The following is a 12,500-nucleotide window of genomic DNA, read 5'->3' on the forward strand; positions in this document are numbered from 1 at the left end:
TTGGTGTATTAGCGGCTGGCTGCAGCAACACAACCAGGAGGACTTTGACTTGGATAGCAGACGCGCTAGCCGACGCTAGCCGCCGACCGCACGGATGATCGGGTAAAGTCCTTCGTCCTTCCGTCGATCGCTGGAACGCAGGTGAGCACGGGTGTTGATGAGCAGATGAGGGCTGGCTGGCGTAGGTGGAGCGCTAATGTTTTTATCATAGCTCTGTGAGGTCCCGTTGCTAAGTTAGCTTCAATGGCGTCGTTAGCAACAGCATTGTTAAGCTTCGCCAAGCTGGGAATTATTAACCGTGTAGTTACATGTCCATGGTTTAATAGTATTGTTGATCTTCTGTCTATCCTTCCAGTCAGGGATTTATTTATTTTGTTTCTATCTGCATTTGAGCCCGATGCTATCACGTTAGCTCAGTAGCTAAAGAGCTTCGCCGATGTATTGTCGTGGAGATAAAAGTCACTGTGAATGTCCATTTCGCGTTCTCGACTCTCATTTTCAAGGGGATATAGTATTTGAGGTGGTTTAAAATACAAATCCGTGATCCACAATAGAAAAAGGAGAAAGTGTGGAATCCAATGAACCCTTGTACCTAAGTTACGGTCAGAGCGAAAAAGATACGTCCTGCACTGCACTGTAGTCCTTCACTCTCACTTTCCTCATCCACAAATCTTTCATCCTCTCTCAAATTATTGGGGTAATCGTCGCTTTCTCGGTCCGAATCTCTCTCGCTGCATTGTAAACAATGGGAAAATGTGAGGAGTCCTTCCTCCGGTGACGTCACGCTACTTCCGGTATAGGCAAGGCTTTTTTTATCAGCGACCAAAAGTTACGACCTTTATCGTCGTTGTTCTATACCAGGGGTCGGCAACCCGCGGCTCCGGAGCCGCATGCGGCTCCTTGACCACTCTGATGCGGCTCAGCTACATACATGCCGACCCCCCCCCCCCCCCCGATTTATGGATCTCAGTGTCTTTCATAGATTACTCCCAGGGAAAAAAATAATCCTATTTACACTCTAATTACTAAATAAAGGGCGTGCCCTAATTGCACTGCAGTAATTGTCCTCTATAACATTTACATACAGCGTGCCAGTCCAGCCACATGTTGCATGTTGTTATTACTTGCACACACAGGAGACAGCAAAGCATACTTACTCATCAGCCACACAGTTTACACTGACGGTAGCCGTATCAAACAACTTTAACATTGTTACGTTACAAATATGCGCCACACTGTGAACCCACACCAAAAAAGAATGAAAAACACATTTCTGGAGAACATCCCACTGTAACACAACATAAACACAACACAACCATTACCCAGAATCCCATGCAGCCCTAACTCTTCCGGTCTACATTATACACCCCCGCTACCACCAAATCCCCCCACACATCAACCCCCCCCCCCCCCCCCCCCTCTCCGTGCGTTGGTTGAGCGGAAGAGTTAGGGCTGCATGGGATTCTGGGTATTGGTACCGTCAGTGTAAGATGTGTGGCTGCTGAGTTAGTACGCCTTGCTGTCACTTACGTGAGCAAGCTGAAATTGCATTCTACGTGTGGTCGAGCAGGTACACTGTTAGGGCAGGCTGTAGAGGGCGCCAAATGCAGTGTCATCACGCTCTGATATTCGGGGGTCTCCCGGGAAAAATGAGAAGGTTGGCAAGTATGACGCTATCAAGCGCCATTCATTCAAAACTCGCGGTCTGCACTAACATCAAATTTCCACATTAAAGTGCGTGCCGGTGCGTGTGTCGGAGACCCCTGGTTAACATAGCACAAAGCATTTAAGCTTTGTATGCAGTGTTTTTCATTTTAAATTTTTTTTTGTGGCTCCCATTACTTTCTTTAATTTGTGAAACTTGCCAAAATGGCTCTTTGAGTGGTAAAGATTGCCGACCCCTGTTCTATACTAAATCATTTCAGCAAAAATATGGCATAATCGCGATATTATCAAGTATGACACATAGAATGGATCTGCTATCCCTGTTTAAATAAAAAAAAATCATTTCAGTAGGCCTTTAATCCCTCCTAAATAAACTGTTATGTTTAGCAGGAGGGAGTTGACGGCACATACACAAGGGGGCGGTATAGCGCTATGTATTTTATTATATATATTACAATATATGGGCAGCACGGTGGAAGAGGGGTTAGTGCATCTGCCTCACAATACGAAGGTCCTGAGTAGTCCTAAATTCAATCCCGGGCTCGGGATCTTTCTGTGTGGAGTTTGCATGTTCTCCCCGTGACTGCGTGGGTTCCCTCCGGGTACTCCGGCTTCCTCCCACCTCCAAAGACATGCACCTGGGGATAAGTTGATTGGCAACACTAAATTGTCCCCTTGTGTGTGAATGTGAGTGTGAATGTTGTCTGTCTATCTGTGTTGGCCCTGCGATGAGGTGGCGACTTGTCCAGGGTGTACACCGCCTTCCGCCCGAATGCAGCTGAGATAGGCTCCAGCGACCCCAGAAAATGGATGGATGGATGTTTAGCAGGAGGGAATTGACAACACAGACACAAGGGGGAAGTATAGGGCTATGTATTTTATTATATATATTACAATATATGGGCAGCACGGTGGAAGAGGGGTTAGTGCATCTGCCTCACAATACGAAGGTCCTGAGTAGTCCTGAGTTCAATCCCGGGCTCGGGATCTTTCTGTGTGGAGTTTGCATGTTCTCCCCGTGACTGCGTGGGTTCCCTCCGGGTACTCCGGCTTCCTCCCACCTCCAAAGACATGCACCTGGGGATAAGTTGATTGGCAACACTAAATTGTCCCCTTGTGTGTGAATGTGAGTGTGAATGTTGTCTGTCTATCTGTGTTGGCCCTGCGATGAGGTGGCGACTTGTCCAGGGTGTACACCACCTTCCGCCCGAATGCAGCTGAGATAGGCTCCAGCGACCCCAGAAAATGGATGGATGGATGTTTAGCAGGAGGGAGTTGACGGCACAGACACAAGGGGGAAGTATAGGGCTATGTATTTTATTATATATATTACGATATATATATATATATAATAATCAACAATAATACTATAAATAAACTAGGCTAGAGATTGGAGTGTGACCAAAATCCAAGAGTGTGTGGTGTTAGACTAGGTGGTGTGGGTAATTACTTGAGTGTTTTACCTAGTGTTGACTCGAGAGGAGGAACAAGGCATGAAGGCAGTCCATGGGGCAGGCAGATGGTCAGGGCGAATGGCGAGGCGCGGGAGGTCCGTGTCCAAGCGGGGGTCGAGGATCGAAGATGGCAGTCCGGCAAGCAGAGAAAACTATGGCTGACGAGACGCACGGCTCGTCAACGCGGGGACGAAGGCAGACTGCTGGGGAGGACGACAAGGAAGAACAATGAAACACGTAGGGGAAACACTGAGAGAGAGAGAGAGAGAGAGAGAGAGAGAGAGAGAGAGAGAGAGAGAGAGAGAGAGAGAGAGAGAGAGAGCATAAAGCTGGGTAGTTGGCTTACTGTACACGACAGAAGATTAAGTTCCGGCAAGGATCCCTGGGTCCACTGGTCTTTATTCAGCTTGCCCTCGATCAGTCCGCTGATCGCTCATCGGCGTGATGCGGCCAGCGCGAGCAGGGGTGTGTCTAGGCGCACTGCCAACGGAGGTGCCGGCAGACCCAGCTGCCGGAGAAAAGCGGGTTCGAGCCCGCGCCGTGACATAAACATCCAAAAACCCCCAACAATACTCCATTTACATGTCTTGACCTGATATTGTTATTATAAGCGCTGACACAGACAAACTATTTTTAGAGAGCTGACTCGCTTATGCTGCTATATTGACACATTGAGCTGCTGCATCGCCTCTGAGTCAGTGAAAGTTAATTCCAGATTATAAATCCTGTACAGTAGAAGGTTGTGGACATAAACCGAGAAGTTGGTCAACTCTGACGTGTAACTTAGATGGCGAGAAAGACACGAAAATACGCTCGTTTCTCAACCCTCCGTGAGGATTATGATTGATTCTTCATCTAAACGGGAAGGTATAAACATCGCATCAGTCGGCAGCCCAGTGAGAGCAGACATTGTACAGTAAGTGATTGTTTTATTATGTTTGTAATGCTACATGATGCTTAGTGTTTCATTGAAGCTGCATCCGTTTCTAAAACTTGTAGATCATCCTCCTTATATTCAGCCTCAAAAATATACAGTCGTGATTAAAAGTTTACATACACTTGTAAAGAACATAATGTCATGGCTGTTTCAAATACTTTCTACAATTCTTATTTTTTTGTGATAGAGTGATTGGAGCACATACTTGTTGGTCACAAGAACATTCATGAAGTTTGGTTCTTTTAACGAATTTATTATGGGTCTACTGAAAATGTGAGCAAATGTGCTGGGTCAAAAGTATACATACAGCAATGTTAATATTTGCTTACATGTCCCTTGGCAAGTTTCACTGCAATAAGGCGCTTTTGGTAGCCATCCACAAGCTTCTGGTTGGATTTTTGACCACTCCTCTTGACAAAATTGGTGCAGTTCAGCTAAATGTGTTGGTTTTCTGACATGGACTTTGGGAAGGCCATTCTAAAACCTTAATTCTAGCCTGATTTAGCCATTCCTTTACCACTTTTGACGTGTGTTTGGTGTCATTGTCCTTTTGGAACACCCAACTGCGCCCAAGACCCAACCTCCGGGCTGATGATTTTAGCTTGTCCTGAAGAATTTGGAGGTAATCCTCCTTTTTCATTGTCCCATTTCCTCTCTGTAAAGCACCAGTTCCATTGGCAGCAAAACAGGCCGAGAGCATAATACTACCACCACCATGCTTGATGGTAGGTATGGTGTTCCTGGGATTAAAAGCCTCATTTTTTCTCCTCCAAACATATTGCTGGGTATTGTGGCCAAACAGCTCAATATTTGTTTCATCTGACCACAGAACTTTCCTCCAGAAGGTCTTATCTTTGTCCATGTGATGTCAAATGAAACAAAAATGTTGATCGCGACTGTACGTTTCTGGATCATCATCATTTGTCCCAAAGTAGTCTTTGTTGTAGGGCTGGGTGATATATTGATATACCGTAATTTCCGGACTATAAGCCGCTACTTTTTCCCCTCGTTTTGGTCCCTGCGGCTTTTACGACGGTGCGGCTTTTTTACGGCTTTTTTTTACGGCTTACGGTAACCAGGGCCGCGCACTACCGAGAGCAAAACAAAGAGTAGGAGAGCGTCAGCGACAGTTTGCGCGAAGGAAGTGTTCATGCAAAACACCCTCAATATGGAAAACAAACGGAGAAGTGCATATGTTGCTGCTTTTAAGTTAAAGGCAATCGATCTGGCTGTCAAAGAAGGAAATAGAGCTGCTGCACGTACCCTTGACTTGGCTGACAACGCCATTTTGGACCTGTTCTTCTCCGACACCGACGAAGAGGATTTCGGTGGTTTTAGTACGCAGGAGGAAGACGATGACACAATGATTAAAGACTGACTACCGGTAATACCGTTGTATTATTTGTACTCTGCACGAATGCTGTTCGCCATGTCAAAGATGTGAAAGTTTGATTGAATGATTGAAAGATTTATTGTTAATAAATGGTACGCTTTGCGTTCCCAAACAGTAATCTCTGTCCCGACAATCCCCTCCGTGGTAGCAGGAACCCCTATATACTACGGTAATTACACATCAAAACGCCTGCGGCTCATAGTCGGGTGCAGCATATATATGGAGCAATCTGTATTTCCCCCTAAATTTAGCTGGTGCGGCTTATAGGCAGGTGCGGCTTATAGTGCGGAAATTACGGTACTCTATATATTTTGTCTCTGTGCGATATAGAAAATGACTACATCGTGATATTCGAGTATACGTTCTCACGCAGTTGCTTTTAGCTGCGGGCATTACACTACAGGCGTTTCTCACTCTTTCTTGTCTCTCCTTCTCACAGAGAGATAAAACAAGCCCACCTTCTTACATACGTCACATACGTATACGCCCTCGCGGAGCAGAGAGGTAGCAGCATGGGTAACGTTAGCTGTGGTGCGAGTGGTAATACGAGAGAAAGAAGGTGCGAATCTGGTAACAAATGAAGGAAGAATTAATTCCAAGACAAACAGCAGGGGGTCCATCGTCTGGCGGTGGTTTGGCTTCAAGCGGGAAGATGTCGAACAGACAACCGTAATTTGTCAAGTGTGGGGCAAAAGCGTTGCTACAAAAAGTAGCATTACTGCTAATTTGTAGCATCATTTGAAAAGAATGAAGAGTGCTTGAAATTCCGCATGTCAACATCTCCGTTCGGTGCCACATCAACAAAATGCCCAAGCAAACATTTCCACATCAACACGGTATGAAAAAAATAGTCAACAACAGAAGGAGATAACGTGCGCAGGAACTTACCACATAGTGAAGGACATACACTATTTGATTTCCTATTATGCAGCTCATTTTGATTTAACAATTATTGAAATATCTTGTGTGACATCATGCACAAAAGTGCACTTTATTTGTTTTAAACTATTGTAGTGGCGTTCTGTACAAAACGGGCACTTTCATTTAGTGTTGTTTTGATATGTCATCTTAGTGACATCATGCACAAAAGTGGACTAATAGCTTGTTTTAAAATGTCTCTGACAATCTTGCACTTTCTGTTTTGGAAATGACATGAATGTTTGTGCCACTGCTTAATAACTGTTTAATAAATACACTTTTGCTAAATTGACTTAGTTGTGATTTCCCTCTCTGCATGAAGGTTTAAAATGAGCATATATTAATGCAGTATGAAGAATAATGTTTTAATGTAGACACATAGAATCATCATACTGCTGTGATTATATGCATCAAGTGTTTATTCAAGGCTAAGGCAAAATATCCACATATATATCATGTATCGTGACATGGCCTAAAAATATCGAGATATTAAAAAAAGGCCATATCGCCCAGCCCTACTTTGTTGTTGCTCATAAAGTACTGTTGTTGTTGAAGGGACATTTTTTTGTAATTGTATTTTTGTCAACATGCTAAATGCTAACTTGTTAGAAGGGTTAAGAGCAGGAGTCCCCACACTTTTTGACTCAGGGGCCAAACAATTTGGCCGGGGGCCAGGCTGTATATATATATATATATATATATATATATATATATATATATATATATATATATATATATATATATATATATATATATATATAATATATATATATATATATATACACTACCGTTTAAAAGTTTGGGGTCACATTGAAATGTCCTTATTTTTGAAGGAAAAGAACTGTACTTTTCAATGAAGATAACTTTAAACTAGTCTTAACTTTAAAGAAATACACTCTATACATTGCTAATGTGGTAAATGACTATGCTAGCTGCAAATGTCTGGTTTTTGGTGCAATATCTACATAGGTGTATAGAGGCCCAACTATCACTCCAGTGTTCTAATGGTACAATGTGTTTGCTCATTGGCTCAGAAGGCTAATTGATGATTAGAAAACCCTTGTGCAATCATGTTCACACATCTGAAAACAGTTTAGCTCGTTACAGAAGCTACAAAACGACCTTCCTTTGAGCAGATTGAGTTTCTGGAGCATCACATTTGTGGGGTCAATTAAACGCTCAAAATGGCCAGAAAAAGAGAACTTTCATCTGAAACTCGACAGTCTATTCTTGTTCTTAGAAATTAAGGCTATTCCACAAAATTGTTTGGGTGACCCCAAACTTCTTGAACGGTAGTGTATGTATGTATGTATATATTATTAGATATATATAGCGCACTTTCTGTGCGCGCGATGATGTCACGTTATCGATGAGAAAATGCATTTTTAGACAATATGACGGCTAGGAGACACCGTGAGTAGCAAGCGGTACAAAGTGGATAAGAAAAGACAGAATTAAAAAAAAAAAAAGAAGTATTTCATTTATTTTTTTTATACTTGGGACTTCCCGCAGGCCTGATTTTGGACGCTGCAGGCCGGATCCGGCCCGCGGGCCGTAGTTTGAGGACCCCTGGTTAAGAGCCTTGTCAAAATGAAATAAAGTAGCCTGAAACGGCCCATTTTGAGTACCGTATTTTTCGGAGTATAAGTCACACTGGAGTATATGTCGCACCGGCCGAAAATGCATAATAAAGAAGGGAAAAAACATATATAAGTCGCGCTGGAGTAAAAGTCGCATTTTTTGGGGGAAATTGATATAACCCAACACCAAGAATATACATTTGAAAAGCAATTTAAAATAAATAAAGAATAGTGAACAACAGGCTGAATAAGTGTACGTTATATGAGGCATAAATAACCAACTGAGAACGTGCCTGGTATGTTAACGTAACATATTATGGTAAGAGTCATCAAATAACTATAACATATAGAACATGCTATACGTTTACCAAACAATCTGTCACTCCTAATCACTAAACCCCATGAAATCTTATACGTCTAGTCCAGGGGTCGGCAACCCGCGGCTCCGGAGCCGCATGGGGCTCTTTGACCACTCTGATGCGGCTCAGCTGCATACCTGCCGACCCTCCCGATTTTCCCAGGAGACTTACAGATCTCAGTGCCTCTCCTTGAAATCTCCCGGGGCAAATATTCTCCAATTTACACCCTAACAACTAAATTAAGGGCGTGCTCTAATAGCACTGCATTTATTGTCCTCTATAGCCAGCACAAACGAGCACTGTATTTATTGTCCTCTATAGCCAGCACAAACAGCGTGCCAGCCCGGCCTTATGTTGTACGAAACTTATACTTGCACACGTAGGAGACAGCAAGGCATACTTGGTCAAAAGCCACACAGCTTACACTGATGGTGGCCATATAAAACAACTTTAACACTGTTATGTTACAAATATGCGCCACACTTTGAACCTTGACCAATAAAAGAATGACAAACACATTTCTGGAGAACATCCGCACCGTAACACAACATAAACACAACACAACAAATACCCAGAATCCCATGCAGCCCTAGCTACCACCAAACCCCCCCCCCCACACACACACATCAAACCCCCCCCCCCCCCCCCGTGCGTCGGTTGAAGTGGGCGGGGTTTGGTGGTAGCGGGGGTGTATAATGTAGACCGGAAGAGTTAGGGCTGCATGGGATTCTGGGTATTTGTTTTGTTGTGTTTATGTTGTGTTACAGTGTGGATGTTCTCCAGAAATGTGTTTGTCATTCTTTTTTGGTGTGGGTTCACAGTGTGGCGCATATTTGTAACGTAACAGTGTTAAAGGGGACGGCGTGGCGAAGTTGGTACAGTGGCTGTGTCAGCAATCTGAGGGTTGCTGGTTACTGGGGTTCCCGCCATCAGTGTGTGAATGGGTGAATGTGGAAATACTGTCAAAGCGCTATACAAGTATAACCCATGTATTTATTATTTATTTAAAGTGGTTTTATACGGCCACCGTCAGTGTAAGCTGTGTGGCTGTTGACCAAGTATGCCTTGCTGTCACTGACGTGTGCAAGTTAGGGATGGGCGATACCACACTTTTAGGATTCGACACGATACCGATACTTTTTCTTGCATTTTCATCGATACAGATACCGACACCAATAATTTCTTATAGGCAATTTTTTGTCAGTCAAAAATATTATTACTATTGTTATTATTTAAGACAAACCACAAGACAAATACAGACCATTTATACCACATTTATTATGGTCAATATATAATAAAAGTAAAATTAAAATAAATAACATAAATATGAAAAATAAATTAAATATTATATATAATAATAACTATATATTATATATAATAATGATTAAATATTAGGGCTTTCCAATTAACAGTCAAATCCGAATTGCAAGAAGCTGCAGTTATTTTTTAAAGTTTGTGATATAATTAGCAATTAATGGAATATGAAATGTAAGAAATCATGTTACAGATTAAAACCAAAATCACATTCAATCATATATTCAAGATTTTCTTGGAAAAAAATAAAACTGTAATGCAAAGATGAAGAATCTCCAAATTGTATCTCTTTCTTATCTTGTTTTAAATACTCAAGCAATTTTTAACTAACAGTAAATTCCGCTGTGTGGAAATTATTTGAATTTAGGATAATCATTTAAACAAAAATATTCAGTAAACATTATTTAAAAAAAACAAAACAATGCCTGTTTTAAGTCAACAATTGGACAACACTGGATATGCCTGGCTGCATCGCTGTCGGCTGGCTGTGTGTGTGTTGCACGTTGACGACGCTCATTCGCTGTCTCCTGTCACGTGACTGGGCCAGCTCTATACTCTGCCAGGTACAGGGGTGTCCCAGCACATAGTAAGTTAAGTAAGTCATCAAAAACATCTGAAAGTGATGCTTGCACCCCCCACACGCTGTTTTTTGGTTTATATCGATACTTTTTTCAGAAAAGTGATGACAAATGAGTAGCGTGTGAGTATCGATATATCGATACCACAGGATCGATACGCACATCCCTAGTGCAGGTACGCTGTTTGAGCACCCTGTAGAGGGCGCTAAAAGCAGTGCCATCAGGCCCTGAAATTCGGGAGTCTCCCGGAAAAATTGTGAGGGTTGGCAAGTATGACGCTATCAAGCGCCATTCATCTAAAACTCGCGGGCCGCACTAACATTAAATTTTCATATTAAGATGCGGGCCGGGGTGTGTGTCTGAGATCCCTGGTTAAAACATAGCACAAAGCAAAAAAAGCTTTGAATGCAGTGTTATTTCATTTTAAATTTTCAAAAGAGTTTTGGGGCTCCCATTGTTTTCTTTAATTTGTGAAACTTGTCAAAATGGCTCTTTGAGTGGTAAAGGTTGCCGACCCCTGGTCTAGTCTCTTACGTGAATGAGCTAAATAATATTATTTGATATTTTACGGTAATGTGTTAATAATTCCACACTGAGTATAAGTCGCACCCCCGGGCCAAACTATGAAAAAAACTGCGACTTATAGTCCGAAAAATACGGTAGTTCAAAATGTGAATTATCCCAAAAAAAACCTTGGAAATCGACGTTTTATTTTGTGAGCAAATGTCTTCTTCCTAGTCGGCCCACAAGCCCCGCCCTCCTCGTCCTGCGTCCGCCAATTGTGTCCCGGCCTGCACCTGAGCCCCCGGAATTCCAAGTAAACAAAAGTATCCAGAGAGGCTGCAGGAAACACTTTGTTTTATGCGGGCGTGAATGACCACAAAAGCGCGCACAAAGCAGCCGGGGACGCCATTGAGCGCTCGCCATTGCCCCGGACAACAAAAAGCGTTAGCGCAGATTTAGCGTCGCATCTGTTGGCACGGCGGAACAATCCGGGCGTTCTAAATCAGCGCCAAAGTGCTTCATTGACCAGCGCGGCAACGTCCGCTTCTTTGTCTTACCTCCGCCGGTTTTTTTGCCCGCCGGGTCGTAAGGTTTGTCGGCCGTTGCCTTCGCCTCCTTCGATTGAATTTGTCTTATTTGGTTTAATCCGTCCTCTTCTTTCACCGCCTCATCCTGCATGCCAACTGTGCCCACCCCCGTTTCAGTCTTTGGATCTCCGCTGTTGGCAAGGCCTTCTGAGCGCCGCGTGATAGGTGGGGGGGGGGGGGGGGGGGGAGCTGTGTGTGTGCAAACGGGTGCCCACGCTTGCCCCCGGCGCCACAAAGGAGCCTTTCTTAGGCCCTCAATGGCCTCCATTAACGCTGGCGGGCTGGCGGCGCGGGGGCACACAGAGGCGGCCATTAGAGGCAGGAAGCTGGCAGAAAGGGGCATCACGGGAGCCTTGCCAGAGCGTGAGGACAAAGGAACTGATGCACACTTACACTCCCAAAAGGACACATTACACTTTTATTCCCCTCACCTTTGACACTTTGGCAACACGCTTTTTGCTGCACCCTTTGAAAAAACCCCAATTATTGTTAGTCAATACTTCTTTTACAAAAACTCATTCAAATACACATTTCATGAACTGATACCCGGGTACGAATAGTATTTTTTTAGTCGAAATAAAATCTTCAAGGCTGTCAGGTGAGCATCTGCTCTTAGGTGAGAACTCAAAAAGTCCTCCAAAGTAAGTCATTTGTATTGATATATTTTATTCTCTTTCAATGCTGAACTCTCGAGATCAGGGTGAGTCCAAAGACGTAACAAGTTTCATAAGGACTCTCAATGCCCATGATTCTTTGATTTGAAGAAAATCTAGCACAGCATTCACAAAACCCAAAACCAGGGAAGTTGGCACGTTGTGTAAATGGTAAATAAAAACAGAATACAATCATTTGCAAATTCTTTTCAACTTATATTCAATTGAATAGACTGCAAAGACAAGATTTTTAAAGGCCTACTGAAACCCACTACTACCGACCACGCAGTCTGATAGTTTATATATCAATGATGAAATCTTAACATTGCAACACATGCCAATACGGCCGGGTTAGATTAGTGAAGTTCAATTTTAAAATTCCCGCCAAATATCCTGCTGAAAACGTCTCGGTATGATGACGTTTGCGCGTGACGTCACTGATTGTAGCGGACATTTTGGGACAGCTTTGTGGCCAGCTATTAAGTCGTCTGTTTTCATTGCAAAATTCCACAGTATTCTGGACATCTGTGTTGGTGAATCTTTTGCAATTTGTTTAAT

At 43.2% G+C, this 12,500-nt stretch overlaps 1 long non-coding RNA gene across 1 annotated transcript; it reads right to left on the reverse strand.

Annotated features, from left to right (window-relative positions):
* Window positions 1–2,313: 2,313 nt before the first annotated feature.
* On the reverse strand, window positions 2,314–11,391 carry LOC133660582 (uncharacterized). The gene is made up of 3 exons (XR_009827835.1): window positions 11,260–11,391; window positions 3,466–3,627; window positions 2,314–3,322 (listed from the first exon to the last, which is right to left on the reverse strand). It is a non-coding gene; the product is annotated as an uncharacterized LOC133660582 (long non-coding RNA).
* Between the last annotated feature and the right edge of the window lie 1,109 nt (window positions 11,392–12,500).

This window comes from Entelurus aequoreus, linkage group LG11 (assembly GCF_033978785.1).
Source record: "Entelurus aequoreus isolate RoL-2023_Sb linkage group LG11, RoL_Eaeq_v1.1, whole genome shotgun sequence".
Lineage (NCBI taxonomy): Eukaryota > Metazoa > Chordata > Actinopteri > Syngnathiformes > Syngnathidae > Entelurus > Entelurus aequoreus.